This window comes from Ambystoma mexicanum, unplaced genomic scaffold (assembly GCF_040938575.1).
Source record: "Ambystoma mexicanum isolate Mex_15411 unplaced genomic scaffold, UKY_AmexF1_1 Mex_scaf46, whole genome shotgun sequence".
In the NCBI taxonomy this organism is placed as follows: Eukaryota; Metazoa; Chordata; class Amphibia; order Caudata; family Ambystomatidae; genus Ambystoma; species Ambystoma mexicanum.
The window spans coordinates 418,478-431,072 of NW_027182462.1; the positions used below are offsets into that span (position 1 = coordinate 418,478).

General features: G+C 43.5%; 12 non-coding genes across 12 annotated transcripts; 3 read left to right on the forward strand and 9 right to left on the reverse strand.

Annotated features, from left to right (window-relative positions):
• The first annotated feature begins 1,017 nt into the window (after nucleotides 1–1,017).
• Nucleotides 1,018–1,112, forward strand: TRNAI-UAU (transfer RNA isoleucine (anticodon UAU)). The gene is made up of 2 exons: nucleotides 1,018–1,055; nucleotides 1,077–1,112. It is a non-coding gene; the product is annotated as a tRNA-Ile (tRNA).
• Nucleotides 1,113–2,600: 1,488 nt separating this feature from the next.
• On the reverse strand, nucleotides 2,601–2,672 carry TRNAT-CGU (transfer RNA threonine (anticodon CGU)). Its single transcript has one exon. It is a non-coding gene; the product is annotated as a tRNA-Thr (tRNA).
• A 546-nt stretch (nucleotides 2,673–3,218) lies between these two features.
• Nucleotides 3,219–3,300, reverse strand: TRNAS-GCU (transfer RNA serine (anticodon GCU)). The gene has a single exon. It is a non-coding gene; the product is annotated as a tRNA-Ser (tRNA).
• Nucleotides 3,301–3,987: 687 nt separating this feature from the next.
• TRNAT-UGU (transfer RNA threonine (anticodon UGU)) lies at nucleotides 3,988–4,059 on the reverse strand. Its single transcript has one exon. It is a non-coding gene; the product is annotated as a tRNA-Thr (tRNA).
• Nucleotides 4,060–5,081: 1,022 nt separating this feature from the next.
• TRNAI-UAU (transfer RNA isoleucine (anticodon UAU)) lies at nucleotides 5,082–5,176 on the forward strand. The gene is made up of 2 exons: nucleotides 5,082–5,119; nucleotides 5,141–5,176. It is a non-coding gene; the product is annotated as a tRNA-Ile (tRNA).
• Nucleotides 5,177–6,673: 1,497 nt separating this feature from the next.
• Nucleotides 6,674–6,745, reverse strand: TRNAT-CGU (transfer RNA threonine (anticodon CGU)). Its single transcript has one exon. It is a non-coding gene; the product is annotated as a tRNA-Thr (tRNA).
• Nucleotides 6,746–7,291: 546 nt separating this feature from the next.
• Nucleotides 7,292–7,373, reverse strand: TRNAS-GCU (transfer RNA serine (anticodon GCU)). The gene has a single exon. It is a non-coding gene; the product is annotated as a tRNA-Ser (tRNA).
• Nucleotides 7,374–8,060: 687 nt separating this feature from the next.
• TRNAT-UGU (transfer RNA threonine (anticodon UGU)) lies at nucleotides 8,061–8,132 on the reverse strand. Its single transcript has one exon. It is a non-coding gene; the product is annotated as a tRNA-Thr (tRNA).
• A 1,022-nt stretch (nucleotides 8,133–9,154) lies between these two features.
• On the forward strand, nucleotides 9,155–9,249 carry TRNAI-UAU (transfer RNA isoleucine (anticodon UAU)). Its single transcript has 2 exons — nucleotides 9,155–9,192; nucleotides 9,214–9,249. It is a non-coding gene; the product is annotated as a tRNA-Ile (tRNA).
• A 1,486-nt stretch (nucleotides 9,250–10,735) lies between these two features.
• On the reverse strand, nucleotides 10,736–10,807 carry TRNAT-CGU (transfer RNA threonine (anticodon CGU)). Its single transcript has one exon. It is a non-coding gene; the product is annotated as a tRNA-Thr (tRNA).
• Nucleotides 10,808–11,353: 546 nt separating this feature from the next.
• On the reverse strand, nucleotides 11,354–11,435 carry TRNAS-GCU (transfer RNA serine (anticodon GCU)). Its single transcript has one exon. It is a non-coding gene; the product is annotated as a tRNA-Ser (tRNA).
• A 687-nt stretch (nucleotides 11,436–12,122) lies between these two features.
• Nucleotides 12,123–12,194, reverse strand: TRNAT-UGU (transfer RNA threonine (anticodon UGU)). Its single transcript has one exon. It is a non-coding gene; the product is annotated as a tRNA-Thr (tRNA).
• Nucleotides 12,195–12,595: the final 401 nt, after the last annotated feature.

Here is a 12,595-nt window from a genome sequence, read left to right on the forward strand (position 1 = left end):
GGTTATGACGCATAACAGCAACACAACGAGCACACAACATGATGTTTACTGGGTAGACATATTTGAAGGGTGTGTGAGAATGTATGTATATGATTGTGATTTGACCTGTTTTTTTCTGGCCGATTTTTTGAGGAGCAGCTAATTTGTGCGTATTCCGCGCAATTTTAGGGTGACTAATGAGGAGATGTGATGCGTGAAAGTTGAAAAAAACATGTACATGGCAGCAGAGAGACAATATGGATATTACCTTTGCTTTTTTAAATTTCTATCCGGATTCTGGCTCAAAGGGTAGTCAAGCACAGCAGATTGCATTCCTGCCAGTAACACGACAACCTTGTTTGTGTCCTTCTTAATCCACTAACATGCATATTTTCACTTTTGTCTGTATGTTCTTTGAAAGCCAATGGCAATGGTGCTTAGAGCAATGCAGATGTTTAAAAAAGATTTCAAAAGTTAAAATCGACAAAGGTGGGATTCGAAACCACGCGTGTACAGCAGATTAGCAGTCCATCGCCTTAACCACTCGGCCACCTCGTCTACAGGGATTATGTTAGGCATTCAAGTCTTTACAGGTAATAACACAAACATCTTCAAAATAGAACCACAATGCGTTCCTTGTTGAGGTACATCCAGCCGTTTGCAGGAAAACTGCCTCACTTGCTGTTGAGAAAAATTCATCAAAGTCCTGGGGTGTTTATAGGCATCGCCAAGATGACATTGGGAGGTGTTTCAATTGACACGTGTTGAATATGAGGAAGAGCATCATGCTGGCTCCAGTGGCACTGCCTGGAGCATGACAAAAATGTAGAAGGGACATTTGACTGCACCATTGGCTGAACATCAGTGGCAAAGTGTATATCAGGCTAAAAGGTAAGCTCCAGTGGCACAATATGGGCACTACAAGGCACCCATAATTTGGTGTCAGCTAAAAAGACAATGCCAGAGCTTGTGGGTGCTTTTGTACACTTGTGTGTGTGTTTGTGGGTGTAGTTTCATGTCGAAAACCAAAACACAGCAGCTCCAGTGGCGCAATCGGTTAGCGCGCGGTACTTATACAGCAGTACATGCAGTGAGCAATGCCGAGGTTGTGAGTTCAAGCCTCACCTGGAGCAACTTTGGAACTTTTTACTAATTCACCTCAAAACTGAATTATTGAACCAATAAATGTTCTGGACATTTTTTGGTTCACCTCAAGGTTTCCTTGATTGTCAGTTAATGTTGTATGACAGCTCCTCTGCCTTTTAGACATGGAATACTCATTGCAAGTTATTTATGGGGTGTTTGCGCTTTAAATACAGCTACGGAGGGTTTTTGAAAATAGAACAGAAAATAAAAAATGTCAACTGTTATTATACTCCATTTTCTGCTGAGCACCACTTACGGAAGACATTTGTAAAGGTAGAAAAAGGGTTACTGGAGTAGGATCCAGGAGACAATATCAACTTACAAAGAATAATGTTGTCTATTTACTGCATTATCGCCTTTGAAGCAAACCTCTGAGAATAAATACCCTTTCACTAATCAGGCAGTCACTTTGATAAAATCAAGCAGAACAAGGATGCTGATAGGAACTCGCCTCATTTGCATATGGGCTAGGGCTTCTGGGAGCCATGAGAATTAGGAGTTGAAGGTTTTGCAGATCGAGATTGCTAAAGGGCTGGGCATTTGCACAGACCTCTCCATGCCTGATTGGTGCCGAAGGTTAGTTGCAAGTGGTCCCCTGCTCACCCTACCTTACACAGGGCCATGCCCAGTTAGGCCCCTCAGGGCTAGGCCCGGCAGGGCTAAGCCCGGCGTTCGTCAGGCGAAGTGCCTGGACCCCTGCTCATCATACCTCAGAATCTGGTCTAGCTATTGCAGACATGGGGAATGGTGCTTATATCCCATTGACAGCGCCCACAAGCTGCATACTAATAGCCAATGATGTGTGAATGCGGTCAGGGTAGCAGACATATAGAACAATTGGGTGGGTTCGCTTCCGAACTGGATGCACAGGAGCAGGAGAGAATGGCTGTTGGCGATGTATGCAATTTGCTCTGCGTGAACACATCTACCGACCCCTTCCCCTACACACACGGGCACATACACACACACACACACACATAGCCATTGGAGCTATGCAGAGCTAATCAGAAAGATTGGTAATCATTAGAACATGAAAGATATGTGTTCATTTTTTATTAAACTTGTGGACTCCTGCAGAAACGGAGGGACTCACATCTCTAATTGAGGCTTGCTTACCTCTATACAAATGTGTTTGCTGGCTGTCTTTCTTCAACTGGTATGTGCGGTTGTGTCTGTCTTTGTCTTTCAACACGCCTGGCACGTTTACATTATCAAAGAGATGATTGTATGGAGGTGGGGAACACCCCTCCGTTGCATTGTGAACTTGAACAGTCTTTTCACCAAAGCAGCTACATGCGACATTGCAAGGTTTTTGTCAGTCTTTGCCTGAAAACATTACGCCTTCCTCTCGAACTCTATTTCACTCCTTCTGTGGAAGACTTCAATTATGAGGATGCATCCCGTCATAAAAGGTTCTCTGTAGATGGTGCAACTCTGGCTTCTCTTCCCCGTGCTTTTTGAAAATAATCCGCCCGAGGCCCTGATGAGGTTTGAACTCATGACCGCTGGTTTACGAGACCAGTGCTCTGCCACTGAGCTACAAGGCCACCTGCTGCTTGCTCACAGCCAACAACAGAAAGTGCAAAGAAACCATGGGTTTTACCTAGTTAGATCTCCAGGTATATGAATTTCTGGTTGTGTAAAAATGGCTGTATATCTCTGCATGTGTTCAGTACGTCATCATACATCTGATTTGCGAAAGCGTGTGTGCTTATGTTGGTGATACATTGTCGGTATGCGTTTGAGTATGTACTTTTACGGGTATGTATGTATTGAGTAGGATGCTGAACAGGTTCATGAGTTTAGATAGCAGGTCAGAATGATGGCAAAAGGAACATGTAAAAGGCAGACAACTAAAAGAAAAAAGAATTTGGGATGTAAGCTTGGGAATTTACTAACTGCGCTGATTTTGGCTCCTATAATAGTAAAGAATGGAAACCTACGAGGAAAGTCTTTGACTAATTTCATTCTCCGCCTGCACCAATGAACTTATTTTTACATCTCTATTTCCACATCTGTACTCATTCCTGTCTTTCACAGGGAGGTTGAAAGACTTTGGTCTATGTTTAAATGCAGACTATAAAGAAAAAATACGAGGAAGGTGGGATTCGAACCCACGCGTGCAGAGCACAATGGATTAGCAGTCCATCGCCTTAACCACTCGGCCACCTCGTCTGTTTGGGAACGGTGCTCGAGTCCCATGCTTAAAGAAGAGATAAAACAATGGTGGTGCAAAGTCAGTGAAAAATAGATCATGTTTGTCATAGTAGAAACAAGATCGTTGACTCGTTCTTCCTTACCCGGCCATTGATAGATAAACACATCAAGTTGAAGTTCAGAAAAATATAACAAGAGCTCCTGGAGGGTTCACAACACTAATCCAGAGGAAGGTGCTTGAGCTTCCGTATGGCACACCATTAGTAGTAAAACCAGCATAACGCAAGCTCCAGTTTCCCAGTGTTTGGCATCATTCAACGTTTCCAGCCAAGATCAAAGTTCAGATGCTGCTGCTTCCTGTGATGTCATTGAATTTAAATAGTGAGTGATGGCAATAACCCTTTTCCAATTAAATTTTGCCACATCAACGTCCCTGAAAATAGAGAAAGGCGTGCAACCCAGAACCGCTGTACTGTTCAATAGAGTAAGGGCTTCACCGTGATCATCTGCATCTGTCATCACAAGATTATCAAGGTCTTTTTCTTGAAGAAATTAGGTCCAGAAAGCCGACCTTCCCCACAGACTATTCAGACACCTTGCGCTTGTGGCTTTGTTATAGGCCCGAATCCATTGGTAAAAGGTTGCACAGGTACAATGTGCAATATCAGTTCCTATTCAACAATGTTCAAGAAAATTACCATTTGGAGGCCCTGATGAGGATCGAACTCACGACCCCTGCTTTACAAGACCAGTGCTCTGCCACTGAGCTACAGAGCCCCTCAGGTTATGACGCATAACAGCAACACAATGAGCACACAACATGATGTTTACTGGGTAGACATATTTGAAGGGTGTGTGAGAATGTATGTATATGATTGTGATTTGACCTGTTTTTTTCTGGGCGATTTTTTGAGGAGCAGCTAATTTGTGCGTATTCCGCGCAATTTTAGGGTGACTAATGAGGAGATGTGATGCGTGAAAGTTGAAAAAAACATGTACATGGCAGCAGAGAGACAATATGGATATTACCTTTGCTTTTTTAAATTTCTATCCGGATTCTGGCTCAAAGGGTAGTCAAGCACAGCAGATTGCATTCCTGCCAGTAACACGACAACCTTGTTTGTGTCCTTCTTAATCAACTAACATGCATATTTTCACTTTTGTCTGTATGTTCTTTGAAAGCCAATGGCAATGGTGCTTAGAGCAATGCAGATGTTTAAAAAAGATTTCAAAAGTTAAAATCGACAAAGGTGGGATTCGAAACCACGCGTGTACAGCAGATTAGCAGTCCATCGCCTTAACCACTCGGCCACCTCGTCTACAGGGATTATGTTAGGCATTCAAGTCTTTACAGGTAATAACACAAACATCTTCAAAATAGAACCACAATGCGTTCCTTGTTGAGGTACATCCAGCCGTTTGCAGGAAAACTGCCTCACTTGCTGTTGAGAAAAATTCATCAAAGTCCTGGGGTGTTTATAGGCATCGCCAAGATGACATTGGGAGGTGTTTCAATTGACACGTGTTGAATATGAGGAAGAGCATCATGCTGGCTCCAGTGGCACTGCCTGCAGCATGACAAAAATGTAGAAGGGACATTTGACTGCACCATTGGCTGAACATCAGTGGCAAAGTGTATATCAGGCTAAAAGGTAAGCTCCAGTGGCACAATATGGGCACTACAAGGCACCCATAATTTGGTGTCAGCTAAAAAGACAATGCCAGAGCTTGTGGGTGCTTTTGTACACTTGTGTGTGTGTTTGTGGGTGTAGTTTCTTGTCGAAAACCAAAACCCAGCAGCTCCAGTGGCGCAATCGGTTAGCGCGCGGTACTTATACAGCAGTACATGCAGTGAGCAATGCCGAGGTTGTGAGTTCAAGCCTCACCTGGAGCAACTTTGGAACTTTTTACTAATTCACCTCAAAACTGAATTATTGAACCAATAAATGTTCTGGACATTTTTTGGTTCACCTCAAGGTTTCCTTGATTGTCAGTTAATGTTGTATGACAGCTCCTCTGCCTTTTAGACATGGAATACTCATTGCAAGTTATTTATGGGGTGTTTGCGCTTTAAATACAGCTACGGAGGGTTTTTGAAAATAGAACAGAAAATAAAAAATGTCAACTGTTATTATACTCCATTTTCTGCTGAGCACCACTTACGGAAGACATTTGTAAAGGTAGAAAAAGGGTTACTGGAGTAGGATCCAGGAGACAATATCAACTTACAAAGAATAATGTTGTCTATTTACTGCATTATCGCCTTTGAAGCAAACCTCTGAGAATAAATACCCTTTCACTAATCAGGCAGTCACTTTGATAAAATCAAGCAGAACAAGGATGCTGATAGGAACTCGCCTCATTTGCATATGGGCTAGGGCTTCTGGGAGCCATGAGAATTAGGAGTTGAAGGTTTTGCAGATCGAGATTGCTAAAGGGCTGGGCCTTTGCACAGACCTCTCCATGCCTGATTGGTGCCGAAGGTTAGTTGCAAGTGGTCCCCTGCTCAGCCTACCTTACACAGGGCCATGCCCAGTTAGGCCCCTCAGGGCTAGGCCCGGCAGGGCTAAGCCCGGCGTTCGTCAGGCGTTCGTCAGGCGAAGTGCCTGGACCCCTGCTCATCATACCTCAGAATCTGGTCTAGCTATTGCAGACATGGGGAATGGTGCTTATATCCCATTGACAGCGCCCACAAGCTGCATACTAATAGCCAATGATGTGTGAATGCGGTCAGGGTAGCAGACATATAGAACAATTGGGTGGGTTCGCTTCCGAACTGGATGCACAGGAGCAGGAGAGAATGGCTGTTGGCGATGTATGCAACTTGCTCTGCGTGAACACATCTACCGACCCCTTCCCCTACACACACGGGCACATACACACACACACACACATAGCCATTGGAGCTATGCAGAGCTAATCAGAAAGATTGGTAATCATTAGAACATGAAAGATATGTGTTCATTTTTTATTAAACTTGTGGACTCCCGCAGAAACGGAGGGACTCACATCTCTAATTGAGGCTTGCTTACCTCTATACAAATGTGTTTGCTGGCTGTCTTTCTTCAACTGGTATGTGCGGTTGTGTCTGTCTTTGTCTTTCAACACGCCTGGCACGTTTACATTATCAAAGAGATGATTGTATGGAGATGGGGAACACCCCTCCGTTGCATTGTGAACTTGAACAGTCTTTTCACCAAAGCAGCTACATGCGACATTGCAAGGTTTTTGTCAGTCTTTGCCTGAAAACATTAGGCCTTCCTCTCGAACTCTATTTCACTCCTTCTGTGGAAGACTTCAATTATGAGGATGCATCCCGTCATAAAAGGTTCTCTGTAGATGGTGCAACTCTGGCTTCTCTTCCCCGTGCTTTTTGAAAATAATCCGCCCGAGGCCCTGATGAGGTTTGTACTCATGACCGCTGGTTTACGAGACCAGTGCTCTGCCACTGAGCTACAAGGCCACCTGCTGCTTGCTCACAGCCAACAACAGAAAGTGCAAAGAAACCATGGGTTTTACCTAGGTAGATCTCCAGGTATATGAATTCCTGGTTGTGTAAAAATGGCTGTATATCTCTGCATGTGTTCAGTACGTCATCATACATCTGATTTGCGAAAGCGTGTGTGCTTATGTTGGTGATACATTGTCGGTATGCGCTTGAGTATGTACTTTTACGAGTATGTATGTATTGAGTAGGATGCTGAACAGGTTCATGAGTTTAGATAGCAGGTCAGAATGATGGCAAAAGGAACATGTAAAAGGCAGACAACTAAAAGAAAAAAGAATTTGGGATGTAAGCTTGGGAATTTACTAACTGCGCTGATTTTGGCTCCTATAATAGTAAAGAATGGAAACCTACGAGGAAAGTCTTTGACTAATTTCATTCTCCGCCTGCACCAATGAACTTATTTTTACATCTCTATTTCCATATCTGTACTCATTCCTGTCTTTCACTGGGAGGTTGAAAGACTTTGGTCTATGTTTAAATGCAGACTATAAAGAAAAAATACGAGGAAGGTGGGATTCGAACCCACGCGTGCAGAGCACAATGGATTAGCAGTCCATCGCCTTAACCACTCGGCCACCTCGTCTGTTTGGGAACGGTGCTCGAGTCCCATGCTTAAAGAAGAGATAAAACAATGGTGGTGCAAAGTCAGTGAAAAATAGATCATGTTTGTCATAGTAGAAACAAGATCGTTGACTCGTTCTTTCTTACCCGGCCATTGATAGATAAACACATCAAGTTGAAGTTCAGAAAAATATAACAAGAGCTCCTGGAGGGTTCACAACACTAATCCAGAGGAAGGTGCTTGAGCTTCCGTATGGCACACCATTAGTAGTAAAACCAGCATAACGCAAGCTCCAGTTTCCCAGTGTTTGGCATCATTCAACGTTTCCAGCCAAGATCAAAGTTCAGATGCTGCTGCTTCCTGTGATGTCATTGAATTTAAATAGTGAGTGATGGCAATAACCCTTTTCCAATTAAATTTTGCCACATCAACGTCCCTGAAAATAGAGAAAGGCGTGCAACCCAGAACCGCTGTACTGTTCAATAGAGTAAGGGCTTCACCGTGATCATCTGCATCTGTCATCACAAGATTATCAAGGTCTTTTTCTTGAAGAAATTAGGTCCAGAAAGCCGACCTTCCCCACAGACTATTCAGACACCTTGCGCTTGTGGCTTTGTTATAGGCCCGAATCCATTGGTAAAAGGTTGCACAGGTACAATGTGCAATATCAGTTCCTATTCAACAATGTTCAAGAAAATTACCATTTGGAGGCCCTGATGAGGATCGAACTCACGACCCCTGGTTTACAAGACCAGTGCTCTGCCACTGAGCTACAGAGCCCCTCAGGTTATGACGCATAACAGCAACACAACGAGCACACAACATGATGTTTACTGGGTAGACATATTTGAAGGGTGTGTGAGAATGTATGTATATGATTGTGATTTGACCTGTTTTTTTCTGGGCGATTTTTTGAGGAGCAGCTAATTTGTGCGTATTCCGCGCAATTTTAGGGTGACTAATGAGGAGATGTGATGCGTGAAAGTTGAAAAAAACATGTACATGGCAGCAGAGAGACAATATGGATATTACCTTTGCTTTTTTAAATTTCTATCCGGATTCTGGCTCAAAGGGTAGTCAAGCACAGCAGATTGCATTCCTGCCAGTAACACGACAACCTTGTTTGTGTCCTTCTTAATCAACTAACATGCATATTTTCACTTTTGTCTGTATGTTCTTTGAAAGCCAATGGCAATGGTGCTTAGAGCAATGCAGATGTTTAAAAAAGATTTCAAAAGTTAAAATCGACAAAGGTGGGATTCGAAACCACGCGTGTACAGCAGATTAGCAGTCCATCGCCTTAACCACTCGGCCACCTCGTCTGCAGGGATTATGTTAGGCATTCAAGTCTTTACAGGTAATAACACAAACATCTTCAAAATAGAACCACAATGCGTTCCTTGTTGAGGTACATCCAGCCGTTTGCAGGAAAACTGCCTCACTTGCTGTTGAGAAAAATTCATCAAAGTCCTGGGGTGTTTATAGGCATCGCCAAGATGACATTGGGAGGTGTTTCAATTGACACGTGTTGAATATGAGGAAGAGCATCATGCTGGCTCCAGTGGCACTGCCTGCAGCATGACAAAAATGTAGAAGGGACATTTGACTGCACCATTGGCTGAACATCAGTGGCAAAGTGTATATCAGGCTAAAAGGTAAGCTCCAGTGGCACAATATGGGCACTACAAGGCACCCATAATTTGGTGTCAGCTAAAAAGACAATGCCAGAGCTTGTGGGTGCTTTTGTACACTTGTGTGTGTGTTTGTGGGTGTAGTTTCTTGTCGAAAACCAAAACCCAGCAGCTCCAGTGGCGCAATCGGTTAGCGCGCGGTACTTATACAGCAGTACATGCAGTGAGCAATGCCGAGGTTGTGAGTTCAAGCCTCACCTGGAGCAACTTTGGAACTTTTTACTAATTCACCTCAAAACTGAATTATTGAACCAATAAATGTTCTGGACATTTTTTGGTTCACCTCAAGGTTTCCTTGATTGTCAGTTAATGTTGTATGACAGCTCCTCTGCCTTTTAGACATGGAATACTCATTGCAAGTTATTTATGGGGTGTTTGCGCTTTAAATACAGCTACGGAGGGTTTTTGAAAATAGAACAGAAAATAAAAAATGTCAACTGTTATTATACTCCATTTTCTGCTGAGCACCACTTACGGAAGACATTTGTAAAGGTAGAAAAAGGGTTACTGGAGTAGGATCCAGGAGACAATATCAACTTACAAAGAATAATGTTGTCTATTTACTGCATTATCGCCTTTGAAGCAAACCTCTGAGAATAAATACCCTTTCACTAATCAGGCAGTCACTTTGATAAAATCAAGCAGAACAAGGATGCTGATAGGAACTCGCCTCATTTGCATATGGGCTAGGGCTTCTGGGAGCCATGAGAATTAGGAGTTGAAGGTTTTGCAGATCGAGATTGCTAAAGGGCTGGGCCTTTGCACAGACCTCTCCATGCCTGATTGGTGCCGAAGGTTAGTTGCAAGTGGTCCCCTGCTCAGCCTACCTTACACAGGGCCATGCCCAGTTAGGCCCCTCAGGGCTAGGCCCGGCAGGGCTAAGCCCGGCGTTCGTCAGGCGAAGTGCCTGGACCCCTGCTCATCATACCTCAGAATCTGGTCTAGCTATTGCAGACATGGGGAATGGTGCTTATATCCCATTGACAGCGCCCACAAGCTGCATACTAATAGCCAATGATGTGTGAATGCGGTCAGGGTAGCAGACATATAGAACAATTGGGTGGGTTCGCTTCCGAACTGGATGCACAGGAGCAGGAGAGAATGGCTGTTGGCGATGTATGCAACTTGCTCTGCGTGAACACATCTACCGACCCCTTCCCCTACACACACGGGCACATACACACACACACACACATAGCCATTGGAGCTATGCAGAGCTAATCAGAAAGATTGGTAATCATTAGAACATGAAAGATATGTGTTCATTTTTTATTAAACTTGTGGACTCCCGCAGAAACGGAGGGACTCACATCTCTAATTGAGGCTTGCTTACCTCTATACAAATGTGTTTGCTGGCTGTCTTTCTTCAACTGGTATGTGCGGTTGTGTCTGTCTTTGTCTTTCAACACGCCTGGCACGTTTACATTATCAAAGAGATGATTGTATGGAGATGGGGAACACCCCTCCGTTGCATTGTGAACTTGAACAGTCTTTTCACCAAAGCAGCTACATGCGACATTGCAAGGTTTTTGTCAGTCTTTGCCTGAAAACATTAGGCCTTCCTCTCGAACTCTATTTCACTCCTTCTGTGGAAGACTTCAATTATGAGGATGCATCCCGTCATAAAAGGTTCTCTGTAGATGGTGCAACTCTGGCTTCTCTTCCCCGTGCTTTTTGAAAATAATCCGCCCGAGGCCCTGATGAGGTTTGTACTCATGACCGCTGGTTTACGAGACCAGTGCTCTGCCACTGAGCTACAAGGCCACCTGCTGCTTGCTCACAGCCAACAACAGAAAGTGCAAAGAAACCATGGGTTTTACCTAGGTAGATCTCCAGGTATATGAATTCCTGGTTGTGTAAAAATGGCTGTATATCTCTGCATGTGTTCAGTACGTCATCATACATCTGATTTGCGAAAGCGTGTGTGCTTATGTTGGTGATACATTGTCGGTATGCGCTTGAGTATGTACTTTTACGAGTATGTATGTATTGAGTAGGATGCTGAACAGGTTCATGAGTTTAGATAGCAGGTCAGAATGATGGCAAAAGGAACATGTAAAAGGCAGACAACTAAAAGAAAAAAGAATTTGGGATGTAAGCTTGGGAATTTACTAACTGCGCTGATTTTGGCTCCTATAATAGTAAAGAATGGAAACCTACGAGGAAAGTCTTTGACTAATTTCATTCTCCGCCTGCACCAATGAACTTATTTTTACATCTCTATTTCCATATCTGTACTCATTCCTGTCTTTCACTGGGAGGTTGAAAGACTTTGGTCTATGTTTAAATGCAGACTATAAAGAAAAAATACGAGGAAGGTGGGATTCGAACCCACGCGTGCAGAGCACAATGGATTAGCAGTCCATCGCCTTAACCACTCGGCCACCTCGTCTGTTTGGGAACGGTGCTCGAGTCCCATGCTTAAAGAAGAGATAAAACAATGGTGGTGCAAAGTCAGTGAAAAATAGATCATGTTTGTCATAGTAGAAACAAGATCGTTGACTCGTTCTTTCTTACCCGGCCATTGATAGATAAACACATCAAGTTGAAGTTCAGAAAAATATAACAAGAGCTCCTGGAGGGTTCACAACACTAATCCAGAGGAAGGTGCTTGAGCTTCCGTATGGCACACCATTAGTAGTAAAACCAGCATAACGCAAGCTCCAGTTTCCCAGTGTTTGGCATCATTCAACGTTTCCAGCCAAGATCAAAGTTCAGATGCTGCTGCTTCCTGTGATGTCATTGAATTTAAATAGTGAGTGATGGCAATAACCCTTTTCCAATTAAATTTTGCCACATCAACGTCCCTGAAAATAGAGAAAGGCGTGCAACCCAGAACCGCTGTACTGTTCAATAGAGTAAGGGCTTCACCGTGATCATCTGCATCTGTCATCACAAAATTATCAAGGTCTTTTTCTTGAAGAAATTAGGTCCAGAAAGCCGACCTTCCCCACAGACTATTCAGACACCTTGCGCTTGTGGCTTTGTTATAGGCCCGAATCCATTGGTAAAAGGTTGCACAGGTACAATGTGCAATATCAGTTCCTATTCAACAATGTTCAAGAAAATTACCATTTGGAGGCCCTGATGAGGATCGAACTCACGACCCCTGGTTTACAAGACCAGTGCTCTGCCACTGAGCTACAGAGCCCCTCAGGTTACGACGCATAACAGCAACACAACGAGCACACAACATGATGTTTACTGGGTAGACATATTTGAAGGGTGTGTGAGAATGTATGTATATGATTGTGATTTGACCTGTTTTTTTCTGGCCGATTTTTTGAGGAGCAGCTAATTTGTGCGTATTCCGTGCAATTTTAGGGTGACTAATGAGGAGATGTGATGCGTGAAAGTTGAAAAAAACATGTACATGGCAGCAGAGAGACAATATGGATATTACCTTTGCTTTTTTAAATTTCTATCCGGATTCTGGCTCAAAGGGTAGTCAAGCACAGCAGATTGCATTCCTGCCAGTAACACGACAACCTTGTTTGTGTCCTTCTTAATCAACTAACATGCATATTTTCACTTTTGTCTGTATGTTCTTTG